The 657-nt window shown below is 37.6% G+C and overlaps 1 protein-coding gene across 1 annotated transcript in view; it reads right to left on the bottom strand.

Annotated features, from left to right (window-relative positions):
- LOC102199730 (zinc finger protein OZF-like) overlaps positions 1-657 on the bottom strand; it is an 8,879-nt gene that overhangs the window by 7,898 nt on the left and 324 nt on the right. The window lies entirely within an intron of this gene.

Here is a 657-nt window from a genome sequence, read left to right as displayed (position 1 = left end):
GCAACACACTGTGAACAACTGCACACAGTTTATGTGTTTGCTGATGTTTGTTCAGCCTTTGAACTTGAAATTACCTGTGACTTAAATAACATCACTCCCTTGTGTTCGTTCCTCTTCTGTAGTGTTATCTAAATGTTGAAGTACTGCAACTTACAGACATTTGCAGTTGTTCCAAAAATATAACAAAATAAAATAAAATAAAAACACCACCTCATGTTAACCCCTTACTATGGCACACCGTTTTGCCTCTTTTATCCCTTTTTATGTGACATCCTCTGGTAATTAATACACAAACAGGATTCCCTTTTATGTGTTACTGTTTAGGCTCAAATAAGTTTGATGTTTGGAGGCGAGAGGCGGAGAGAAAAACATGTATTTAAAAAAGGTGAGGGTCGTCTGCTAGGGTGCTAGGACCTGATCGGGGGTGTTTTCCACAATATTTCTCAAAGTAATCTGCAGGTTGTACAAACACAGTGACATTCAAACTGTTGTAAGCGACCCAAGGACCTAAAATCTGCCAAGCACATCTGTCCTGGATATTATCAAAGTCATTTAAAGCAGAAAAAAAGGTTTACAAAACGTGACTTTTAACAACTGCACACAGAGTAGACACAATAAGGGAGATTCAAAATGATATTTTCCAAAGAGATACGTAGA

Source organism: Pundamilia nyererei, unplaced genomic scaffold (assembly GCF_000239375.1).
Source record: "Pundamilia nyererei isolate P.nyererei 1_Seehausen unplaced genomic scaffold, PunNye1.0 scaffold00469, whole genome shotgun sequence".
NCBI lineage: Eukaryota > Metazoa > Chordata > Actinopteri > Cichliformes > Cichlidae > Pundamilia > Pundamilia nyererei.
Note: the sequence above shows the minus strand (reverse complement) of the source record. Positions and strands in the feature narration are given on the sequence as shown.